The following is a 12,236-nucleotide window of genomic DNA, read 5'->3' as shown; positions in this document are numbered from 1 at the left end:
GAAATCTCCTGAAAAGAGTATGTTGTCATTTTGTGCTGGAAAAAAAGATGGTAAATATGCTACTAAGTGCAACAGTTGTTTGAAATTTATTTGCAAAGTGCATAGTACTACAAAAATACTATGTGATAACTGTCAAGACTGAACTACGTAATTGCGTTAAAATGATCCTGAGTGTTAAAAATAGAAGTGATTATATTATCTGTGGTTTTTTAACAAATGATAGTTAGAGGCTATAAGAGATACTTTTTTATAAGATTAGTTTCTTAAGAATAAGAAAACAAAATATCTTTGGTAAAAACTTACAATAGGGTAGATTTTTGTATTGTTAAAAAAAGCATACACCAAAAGTTGTAACAATTTTGTGATCTCTTGTAATAATTAAGTAAAGAAAATTATATAAATAAATAAAAGTTGATTATACTAAAGAAGGATTCCATTTAGCATTTATGCACTTTTGAACTGTCACATTGTTAAACTTGCTCTCTAAAGGCAAATTTTGCTTGGGGGCTGCGCAGCCCCCATGATACCAGTTATGATTGTAAAATTTACGAAACCAGTTAAGGGTTAATAAACAAATTTAAATTTGCAATAGTAACGTTATACACAAAATAGTATATCGAACAATAAAAATATACAAAAAATAATTTTGTTAACCAGTGGCGTGTTATCCTATGGGCAAAAAATGCAATTGCCTGGGTGCGGCATCCCTAATTCAAATTCAAATGGGATTCGTGAAGTTATAACATGCCACTATCATTAACTTCATGGATGAAGTTATCATTAAGGGATGAAAGAATGCAGTGTAGTGTAATACAAAATCATTTCTTACCTGAGGTACTGCAATAAAACATGGCTGTTAATCGCTATTTAGCATTTTTGCTTCCTCTGCATTTTTGCTTCCTTATTTCAATTTCTTTACTTTGTTTTATGATTCAAGTTATGAAAAGTAATAAGATTTACATATTTAGATTTTTGGACTGCAATTTGTAAACCTATAAATTCGATCTGTCTTTCCTTAATTTCGAGAACGGAATCCGATACGGAAAACTTACTTGTTAGTGGTAGAAGGCACCAATTAACTATGTAAGAACTTCCGATGCAAACCGGAAGTTGCGTTATTTCAATTAAAATCTTCCCCTGGAATGTGTTAGAGATATGACTGACACAACTGTATTCTTAAAAGAAAAGTGTGGTGTACCAGGGGCAAGTCATTACTAATTTGAGGCGGAGAGGATATATTTTAAATTAAAAATATGATTAAATAATAGAATAAATTTAAACAAAGGTTTACAGTTTGATGACAAATGGTAACTTTTAACACTACTGCAATAAAACTGGCCTATGTAAATTTCATTTTCTAAGCAGTTTGTCTGTAACAACAGTATAGTGGAGATGCGCCTGTACTTTACTCACAATCATATATATGTATACATATAAGATAACATAATGTTATTCCACAATACTTTAAAATAGTAAACAAATTTTCGGTTTAAATATCAGGTAATTATTACATCACAAGACTATACTATTCTAATTATAATTGTTATTATACCATAATGATTATTCTAAATGTATAATATTGTAAAAATAGCATAATTTAAGTCTATATTTCGTACTACCAGATATGCTGTAAACAGAAAGGGGTACACTTTTAGAAAAGAAAATAAACTTTGAAAGCTAACTGACTATACAGAATAAATATAAAAACCCAAATACTAGAATAATTGAACAAGTACAGTACAATTCATTTTGAGATAAAACTGTTTTAGGGACAAACAGTTGTTGACAGGGCAGTTTTTCCAAAAACTGTTTTGTCTCAAATGAGAAACTTTATAAACTTCATAACAATTCATAACAGAAATTTTTATTTACCTTTATTAATGGCAACAAGTTTAATAATAATTAATAACAAACATTTATCCTAATTCTAATTAACTGTTTTAAATATTTTTAGCTTCAATTTATATATTATGAATAATTTTTGTTCTATTTTTCTTTATTTTCTTAATAATTTTAATATTCTATTCTAAATATTAAAAATTATTATTTCTTGCAAATATTTTATTAATTAATGTATGCAATACTTATGCATTCAAAGAATATCTAATTATGAATAATGAAAGTTGTGATCAATTTTTAAACTCATTTTATTTTTCTTTCTATCATTTAATATTAATTTTTTTATTTTAATGATTAAACATTTAAATATAAATAAATGAAAATCAGAGTTGAAAACGTAAAACTGACTTCTTTTGGTTTAAAAATTGCTGTGTAATTTCAAAATATAATAGTGTAAAATAAGAAAAATTTATATAAACTTTCTTTGATGAAACTCAACAAAATAAATGTAGCTGATTTCATATAATTTAAAATGTATTGATGAAACATATTTTAAAACTACTCCTCAAGTCTTCTTTCAATTCTATCTTAAGTTACAAATTCTGTCAAAATATTACTTATTTGTTAACTATTCTAAAAACTTATGATCTATTGAAATTGAGGACTAGATAGATGAGGCAGTTAAAGAATCAACCTCTGAGAACTCAATCAAATCCGGACAGGTGAAAAAACCTCAGAAATTTTTTATGGGCAGTCTATTTATGTCCCTTACCAGCTGGCCTATCCTATTGTGGACCTAGCCAAATCCATGATGTATGGAGAAAAGGCCTTCTTAGAGCTCCAGTGTGGAAAGAGTAAAGTAAAAAAACTATTGAAATTAATTATTAAAACACTAGCAGGTGGGCCCGGCGTTGCTCGGGCAAAAGTATCGATAACTAAGATAAAGATTATAACNGGCAAATGTCATTACTCTGAGCAGCAATACGGCCAGTGTGAACCTTTTCGGGATGTTTCTTTTCAATAAAATCAGTCACTTTCTGATAATATCTCAAGATTTCCTTTATCGAGCAAGATCCTTCCACGACAAAGCAAACACACAGACTGAGACCGATGAACATAAGTGAATAAAAAATGTCGTATCCTGAAAATTTCGTATCCTGAGGTACTACTGTACTTACATAAAATAAAAATCTATACCAAAAATTTGTATATATGATAAGAAAAAATTTTCTTAAAAAAAGTGAACTGACAGTTAACAGTATAATAAGCTAAAAAAAATTGCAAGTAACCTATAAATATTACTCACTGTGACCTTTTTATTAAGTTAATAGTCAATTTCACAAGCTTTTTTTTTACCAAGCATTAACATATAGAGATGTATTTTAATTTTCAAGCAAGTATAATAAAAATCTATGATTATAAATAGTGGCATGTTGGAGCCAGTTGTTATAATTTTTAAAATTTAGCCACCCATTTAATGAAATTCTTGATGAATGAATAAATAATGGATAAAGTGTTTTACACATTAAAAGTCATGACTTCTATTTGAAAACAATAAAAATATGGTCTCTGCTTTCTGAATTAGAGCTTTATTAAACACATTTAATATTTTTTATATCTCTTTACAGAACTAAATTTAAAAAAATTTTTCTTAGTCTTTTCCTCTTGAATGAAGAAAAATATTTTAAAATAAATTCCAGTGTAAGTTTATTGACTGCTGATTAGTAGAACTAGTTTATTTATTAGATGAATCTATATGAAGAATTAACTTCCTTGTAGATGGAAAGAGAAAGAAAATTAAATATATTAAATAACATTTTGAAATTCAAAAAAACATGATTTCAGAGATTTTGTAATAATAATATAGAGAAAAAATTGTATCAGTTCCTGAAACAATAGAAAAAGCTAGAAAAAAATAATATCATAGCAATTAGTAGTGTAAAAGCTGAAAGAAGTTTCAGTTTAATAAATGTAATGTAGGCCTATACAAAGATAAAAACTGATGAGCTGAATTTATGACAATCAATTTACTAGGAAAAGAATTAAAAGATTGAAACGATACATCTTTCGTAAAATCGTGGCTAAATACAAACCATAGATTTCCACACACACTAGAAGATTGTTAAAAATTTATCAACACACCACTGATTATAAATAAATTTTACTAAGATCGAGTTATTTCAAAAGGTCACAAAATAATACCCAATAACTTACGATCGCAATATCAGTTTAAAACTAGCTAATGCTTAGTTTTGAAATAAGTAAACTTCACTTTCTAAAATTTGAAACAACAAAAAAATAATTATTTGTTTAATTATTGAATCAGAAGTNTCAATAATTGATGTACTAAGATTGAACAGTATATATGTTACCGGCCAAACCCGATTTCAGGCTAAACTAGTTTATCCTACGCATGTCAGGATATACTAGTTTAGCCTAGGATAATCTAGTTTGGCCTAAATACTTTAGGCTTAACTAGTTTGACCTAGGCCAAACTGATTTATGTACCACAAATAGGCACCAGTGTAAAAAAAAAATGATTTTGTGTAATTCAAAATACCACCACAGTACACCCGGTGGTTAAAGTGTACCTAGGTAACCCCAATGGCAGTGCTTTGGTTTGGCTAGGTTAACTACATTTTTAGTAGACATTTCCTTTTTTTTCTTTTGTTCAAGGACTACCGTGAATCAATAACTAGTGACGTTAAACAATGGGCGGCCTGCCGGCGGCTCCCCTCCAGAAACAGTCCACCGGGAGCACGAACAGTCTGAAGTGCCGCCATTGGGGTTACCTAGGTACACTTTAACCCATCCTGTAAAAATAAATAAAAGATTGAATATTTTATATGTTACACCAAGAAACACAAACAAGTTCATTTTTAATTTTAGTTTGAGAACAAGTTATTTTTATTATTTCGTTTGAATTTTTGAAAATATTTTCAAAAGTTAATTACCTTTAAAAGTGCATGGCTTAATTAAAAAAAATACAAACTGATAAATACTGATTAGCTTATTTTTATTTTATAGTTTTGTACAAGTGTTGTGTCACTTCTAATCAATACTGTTTTTTGTAATTAAGTAGACTATGTTTCAATAGATATTGTTCATCTAATTGATTGCCTTTTAATTTTATTTTAACCATTAATATACTTAAATCAGGCCTGGCCAACCCGCGACCCGTCACACTAAATTGTGTGGCCTGCTAAGCGATATTATATATCTATTAAAACTTTCGTTTTCCGTTTTGTGTATACCAAAACAATTAAATAAATGAAAATTTGCATGTGTCATTGTTATAATGCGCAAGTGAGAGTACAAACTCTTGGTATAACAATGAAATCTTATTCATTTTGTATTTGTTTTACTTTTTTAAAAGTATGTTTGCCTAAATTGTGGCCCATTGTAATGTTACGCGTGATAAAAGTGGCCCGTGAAACAATTTGGGTTGGCCAGGTCTGACTTAAATAATAATTCTAAATCAGTTCGGCCTAGGACAAACTAGTTAAACCTAAAGTATTTAGGCCAAATTAGACTGTCCTAGGCTAAACTAGTATATCCTGACATGCATAGGATAAACTAGTTGGCCTGAAATTGGGTTTGGCCGGTAACATATATAATATGTACCTAAGTACTGTATAGAATTTTAATAATTTTTTTTAATCTTAAAATCTTTAGAAATTAAATCATACATACTGTTATTACATTCTTCTGTTCAATACTTTTTGTATCAATTTGTTGTGTCCGTTTCAAACTAAATGTTCGTCTCCATCTTTTNTTAAAACTAGCTAATGCTTAGTTTTGAAATAAGTAAACTTCACTTTCTAAAATTTGAAACAACAAAAAAATAATTATTTGTTTAATTATTGAATCAGAAGTCTCCCGAAAAATATTTAGAAAAAATATATTAATTAATTAATAGCACTTGTGTGTAATTTCATTCACAAAACATGTAAAATTTTCTAAGTAATTATCGCTATTCAAAAATTTTCACAGATAATTTTTCTTTTTATGGAAATTGTTTAACACTTCATTTTTAAATTGATAAAAAAGTTAAATAAAAAAGAGTATTATATGCAAATAATAGATTAATTTAAAAAATTATAATATTTAACATAGAAATGTTCAAGAAAATCAGCAAATGATAATAGAAAACATTAGTTATAAATATTAAACAAGAACCTTTATTTAAAAAAGTACTAAACAGAACTAACTAAACATTGAAATATAAAAAGAATTACTATATATAGTTCATGAATAAAACAAAATTAATCTTAAATTATTTTGGAATATCAACAGACAGACACATATATATATTAAAAATTGTGACATGAAATATGCTAAAAGAAATTTATTAAGGGTTGAGTATAGAAGGTATATAAGCATATAACTAGAAATTAATGAAAAAAATCACATAAGATAATTAAATGGAAGTGTAGCTCTTAAACAAGTTTGGGGAAATTCTTAACATTTGTGATGAATACAATCAACTGAATCATAATTTTGATTTTTAATCAAATAAAATCAAAACAGAAATATGAAAAGTAAAAGTTAAAAGATTTATCATCAGTTTGATATTTTCAATTGAATTTATTAATCTTGAGAACAGAATTAAATAGATAAATGGTGACACCAGATATGGAAAGATCAGCAGGAAGGCCTCGATTAACTATTTATGAACTTCCAAGAATTCATGTTATTTTTTAAATTTTAAGATTTTTTTTATAATCAAACACTATTACAAAAGACATGTCAAAAAAAATATAACAGTATTTATTTAACTACTTTCACTAACCTTCAACAATATTTTTATTGTTTGGAATAAATTAATTTAATCCACAAAAATATAATTGCAATATTCCATATACTTCTACTATTAATATAAATGATTCTAACAAATTACTTTTATTCCTTTTACTTCCTAAAAGAAAACATCTAATTTAAAAAATATTTTCAGAAAATGACTAACACCACTAAAAGAATATATCATTAAAACCTGATTCCTATCATCCAGAACCAGAACGTATCATAGTTAATATTCCATTTTCATTTTTTTCAAACATTGTCATTTGATTTCATTTTGAATTTTAATCAACTATAAAAGTTTTCGTCAACAATTTCAAATTGTTTCTTCAGGGATCTGAACTTTTCACAACTTCAAAATGTACTTTAAAAAGTGCTAAATTAATTCTCAAATTCTCTTCTGTACACTTATACTATATTAAAGCATTGCCATATTAATTTTCAATAACAGCATTTTTATTAAAGAAATGATTTTTGAAAATCTTCAAAATTTTTGCTGATGTGCCATAGAAACATTGCACAAAGAAACTGCTATTAAAAAAAACCCTCTAAAAGACTATTTAAATACATTAAAATCTAATAATAATGCACATTTTTTTTGTAAAAATATTCTTAATAATCTATTTTATTCTAATAGCCTATTTTTAAAAGATTTTATTCTGGACAGCGCTGCTTCACAAAATACGTTTACTCATTGTCACGCCTACGCAATGATAGCCGGTTTGAACAATTTGTATTATATAAGCATGATTTTGCAATGATATTTTTATGTCGCAGTTAACTAACAACATAAAAATCTATAAATGAAAATTTTAGAAAAGATGCAATTCATCAATGTTATCGGATATTTTCATATTATATTATTTTCTCTCGTAACAATAATTTTAGAAAATATTTACTAGTTTCAGTTTCTGAAAGCATTGATTATATATTTTGAAACATGGCTTTGTGCCAAGGTAATCGAAAACTTGATATGAAACAGGGTAGAGTGGCCCTCTTTTTTCCATTTTTTGAACATATAAAATACATAAAACTGTTTATTTATTAATGAATGGCAGTCTTAAAGATTTTATTTTTTGTTAAAGATAACATTAATTTAGCCCACCAGTGTCCTAGTGGATAAAACCACTGAACAATGATAGTGTGTTCATGCCTCGCCAAGTGGTTTCTGGGTTTTCTTCACATTTTTAACACCTAAATCTGGAACAGTTTCCCGTAAAAATCATCCCGGGAGCATCCACCTCGAAAAATTACCCACATATAGCGTAACCAACTAAACCACACTAATAACATTAATTTATAGGGATGGTAACGACTATGGACCCACAAGTTTTCTCCGGACCCGGGAAAAATCACTGATCCCCTTTTAATGTTTAATACAACACAATGAACTGTGACTGTTGTAGACGATTCTGCATTTAACCTTGATCAAATATCAAATGTTATCACTATATTATTTGTTATCTAATTCATTTTTTTATTATTTTAACTCTGAATCCACAAATTCAGATATTACAATCATATTTACTTCAAAATAATTTTCAAACTTGACAGAGAATATAAGAGTTCTAGTTCATTGATTCTTCTTTTTAAATCATCTTTTACAATCAACAATTTTTGCAAATGTCATATAGTCATTTAACCAAAGCTTTTCAGAAACTACCTTCATATATCACTACCAAAAACTAGATGCTCATTCACTGGAAATGGATACAGTCATTGGTTACTTTCTTTATACAGTATTAGTCAGCTATTGAATCTACAGCTCATTTAATGAATTTTATGCAGGCTGTAAAAAACGTGCAGGAGACGGTCTACAGTATTTAGAAAAAAGAAACGGACTGTTGACGAATCTTTGACAAAATTACTGTGCGTTACAAAAAAAGGGCTCGAGCTTTATAAACTTTTAGAGCCCCAACCAAGCACTGACCACTGCCCGGTCAAGACATGAAATGATCTGTACTTTCATTATACTTAATTTTTCTGTACTTGTAAAATTACAGATGTAAATTTATTAGACCCAAAGGATGTTTGTTCTCAAAATAGTTTGTTCTTTGTTAGTACTATTGCAACATTCTTATTTGAAATGACTGTTTTGCAGAAATCTGAGTCTTTTCAAGACAACTAATTGAGATTGAAAGAAACAAAATCAACTTTACTCTAAAAACACCATACACACCAAAAGAGCACCAACATGGCAACTGTCAAAATGCATCACAGTATCATGTTTTGACCTTATGTTTATAGACTTTGGTAACACTAATAAATCTTTTCAAGCAATTGGAGTTATCCGCTAGCGAATCAGAAAGTGTAATATTTTAAGTTATATTTATTACATTAAGTATTTAAATGGATTAGGGAAATAAAAAGAAAAGACTCCAGCACCTGTTTTGTGCCATTTTCTAAGTCTGAATACCGTTCCTGACCCGAAAAAGAACTCCCTTCGCCATACCTAAAACAATGATTGTAGAAAAATGTGGGAAAATGCGATAATAAACGACCTTACATTGGAACCGTGGCACAAAGTGTGTGAGAACTCCACTTTGAAAACGTTTTATAATTCGAAGTTGGAAGAATATTGTTAATGGTGAAGAAGTTTTAATTGAACGAAAAGTTCCAGTGAAATTTGCAGATTATCCAGTATTATAGCCACGTAAAACCACCTGTAAAAAGATCAATTAGACAATTCTTATTTTCTGCTGAAACTAAAAACACTAAAACAGTAGGGGGGAAAAATCATTACAGAAGATTCAGATCCAATGTTAGAGTCATGAGTGAGTCATCCACGCATCAGCAACAAAATAGAATGTACAGTTCTTTTCATGTATGTATAAAAATGTAATTTTGAACTATTTTAATCATAAACCCAAATTTTTGTAACAAAAAACTGCTTATATTTTGTAGATGCCTATAAACCCACCAAATTGTAACAAATACGGCTGAAGAGGGAGACAGGTTGTCTGTCCCCCTTCAGCCGTACATCGTTGTCATAATAAACCTGTATCTACCCACTTCTGTGTGATTATTCCGACAATGTCAACAGTGTGATAAGTCCTCCACAGAGCTAAAACTTAGTACTCAAAGATTCATATTGTAACAAATACAAAAAGCAAATCACCAATATTGAAACATATTATTAATCAATATTTATGTTGGCCAGTCAGTTAAGATATCTTTATGTTCACAATACAAAGAATTCATATTTTTTAAAACGTTTTCAATGTTGCATTTCTGGTCTGATTATGACTTTGTCATTGAATTCTGCTATAATGCAGATATTTGATGTAAGAAATGCAAAACTGTGATTATATTATAGTGATTGAATGTTACACTATTTTTATTCATTTTTGTAATTTCTTATGCAGTATTTTCATTTGTATGTATTATGTGTACTTATGGAGAGGTCTGATATATGTTAGCCAGCGTAAATAAAGATATGTATTTAAAACAAATATGCTTCGTACATGATTGTTTTGACTGGATTCAATACTTTATAAATACATTTTTACACATCTTCGGACTCAATTTTCTTAGTTTATATGTCAATTCATAATTACATTAACTAGAAAGTAAATTTTAAAAACATTAAAATGTATTGTATTAATAATTCTTGATAATTCATCTAACGACTTCTCAAAGCCTACTTAACATTGCCGCTAATTGCAGCCCTCCTAGCGGCAAGCATCCGGATAATAGACACCACCCGAAGCTCAATTGACACACTACATTATTCTAGCCACTGTACCAGAATGCAGTTAAATAGATGAGTGGCATGACTGCTGTCATCAGGAAAAGTATGATGTACAGGGGCAACACACTAGTAATTTGAGATCAAGAGGATATATTTTAAATTAAAAATATGATTAAATAATAGAATAAATTTAAACAAAGGTTTACAGTTTGATGACAAATGGTAACTTTTAACACTACTGCAATAAAACTGGCCTATGTAAATTTCATTTTCTAAGCAGTTTGTCTGTAACAACAGTATAGTGGAGATGCGCCTGTACTTTACTCACAATCATATATATGTATACATATAAGATAACATAATGTTATTCCACAATACTTTAAAATAGTAAACAAATTTTCGGTTTANGTTATGGAAACTTGAACAAACTGAGACGACAGCAGGAGGGGAAATAAAAGTTTCAAGAAAAATTTGAATGTAACTTATGGATAGTCCCTTAGAGAACATGTGCACATTCATTATAATAGTTTTTTAATTTGAGAGTACAGTACTTGTGTAACGAGTAAATGGTAAAAAGTTTTCTTACATTTAAAATTGTATTCTGTGCCTCAAAGGAAAACGTAAATTGAAACTTTATATTATATGCCTACATATACTAGATTGAAAGTTATGAATAAATTCTCTATTTTGCCTCGCTGTCTGAGTACTTTTAATGCTCATCTGTCCGTATTTTGCCTTCAACTATTATGGTAGCCCTATCTATAAATATATTTTTAGTAATCATAAATGAGATAAATAATTAAAATTAATTTTTAATAATAATATAGTAGATAAAACTATAAAAACCAATTGATTAATTTTTTATTTTAAAATTGTAATTGTTAAAATATATAATTCAATGTTTACAATATAACATTTCCAAAAATTCTAAACATTTGTAATTTTTTACTTAGAAGAAATATAATTAGCCTATTTTTCTGAATTTTTATTATATTTGACTAACTTATTATTTTATTGATAGTTTTTAAAGGATTTTAAATAAAATTAAACTATAACAGTAAAATAAATCATTTTAATTTCATTAATATTCTTGAGATGTTATTACATATCTCAAACTTGTGATAGAATTTTTTTTTATTATAAAGTTGCCTGAAGTTTTATGTAGTAATTATCATGTTTTAATATGCAGATTTTTTTCTTTCAGATTAAATCCAAACAATTGCTTTAAACCTAACATTAGATTCTATAGTTATGAAGGAGATGGAAAAACAGTTGCAATAATGATAAACAAAGAAGCAGAATCTAATTTAATGATTGATAGTTATAGTAATTTTGGTTTTCGATTAAACAATAATTTATTTGTACTTGGTCCATTGGCTATTTTTCCACGATCTGTTTTACAATGGAATGTAAGCATTAAGAAATTAAATAATTTATAAATGAAATTACTTTTAAATTTTGCACTCTTTTAAAAAGAAATTGTAACTATCATTCACTATTTAAAAAAACTAAATATTTTTTACAGGTAAAAACTGTTGATGATATAAATGAAAATTCTTTATCACTTTTCTATTTATTAGAACCAAAAATAGGTACGTTTAATTATTGTTTTTTTAAAACTATTTCAAATATAAAGTGAATTTATTATCTACATCATTTGAATAAGTACAATTGATGTTAATTGTATTAAAATAATAACTGATAAACATTTGTATATTCTGATGAAATAATATAATTTGTAACATTTATTATTATTATTATTATTGTATGGAGTTATATACCATTGCAGAATACCGATGCTTAGTCCCAGGTGAAAGTCAAGGCACATAACCACAGTAAAACAAATGTTTTGTTTATGTATGTAGCTGTATTTAAAAAATTCTTGATTATGTAATATAGGTATCCT

General features: G+C 27.7%; 1 protein-coding gene across 1 annotated transcript in view; it reads right to left on the bottom strand.

Annotated features, from left to right (window-relative positions):
• The window catches only part of LOC111628414 (TBC1 domain family member 2B-like), a 39,539-nt gene extending 33,933 nt beyond the window's left edge, over positions 1 to 5,606 (bottom strand). Inside the window, exon 1 of the mRNA XM_023372188.1 lies at positions 5,533 to 5,606. The gene's annotated coding sequence lies outside the window, so the exon portion shown is untranslated. The remainder of the gene's footprint in view (positions 1 to 5,532) is intronic.
• Between the last annotated feature and the right edge of the window lie 6,630 nt (positions 5,607 to 12,236).

The sequence above is a fragment of the Centruroides sculpturatus genome, unplaced genomic scaffold (genome assembly GCF_000671375.1).
Source record: "Centruroides sculpturatus isolate CEXI.00-Female unplaced genomic scaffold, Cexi_2.0 scaffold510, whole genome shotgun sequence".
Lineage (NCBI taxonomy): Eukaryota > Metazoa > Arthropoda > Arachnida > Scorpiones > Buthidae > Centruroides > Centruroides sculpturatus.
This window is presented reverse-complemented; position numbering and strand designations above follow the sequence as displayed.